Genomic DNA, 775 nt, shown 5'->3' with positions numbered 1-775 from the left:
ACAATGCCGTTTTAAGACACAGCCCTTGTATTCACATCTAGGCCTTTCAACTTGGTGGCTCATCCCAGGGTGTTGTCCCCACTTGCTTTGTCCCTGTTTAACTTTGGACACCCATGAACTAGTTCCAGTAGACTTCTGGAGGAGCAGCTAGAAGAAGCAGGCCCACCTATACAACACTCGGCCTTTTTCTTTAAGGACTCCATGCTTCCTTTAGGAAGCGTTTTAGTGGCCCATCAATGAAGAAGGGTTAAACAATCACTGCTACATTGTAGGAACGAAGCTCAGCAGAGGAGATGAGACCTTTTTGGGGCTGCTGCAAGACTGTCAAGAGCAGAGCAGCAGTGTTCTACTACAGTCCTCCCACTTTCTCGCCTGTACGCCAAGCCTGTTTCTGTCAACATGTTTCTTCCCAAACAAATAGAGAAGTGTGTCTGGGTGTGGGTAGAATGGAGTAAGAAAATCTGAAGTCCTCCTCTGCACATGTGCTTCTCTGGGCAGGATGGAGCAAAGGTCTGCCAGCACCAGCAGCACCGTGACCGACAAGGCAGAGCTCAGATACCACAGGGATCAGAGCAGTGTATGAGCCTGTGCAGAAAGGAGCTGGGGAGGCTGGGCTGCAGTTTCATAAGCATTTCTTACAGCAGCATTCTTCATGTGAAAAATAAGCAGCTCTGAAATGCTCGTCCTTGCTCCTGTGCTGCCTGCCTTGTCCTGCTAGTACAGCTGCCCGGGCAGCTGTGCCGCGGACTTGCTCAGGGATCTATTGCAGTTAAAA

Source organism: Phaethon lepturus, unplaced genomic scaffold, assembly GCF_000687285.1.
Source record: "Phaethon lepturus isolate BGI_N335 unplaced genomic scaffold, ASM68728v1 scaffold7161, whole genome shotgun sequence".
Classification (NCBI taxonomy): Eukaryota; Metazoa; Chordata; class Aves; order Phaethontiformes; family Phaethontidae; genus Phaethon; species Phaethon lepturus.
The sequence above is the reverse complement of the archived record's forward strand: the minus strand, read 5'-3'. Positions refer to the sequence as shown.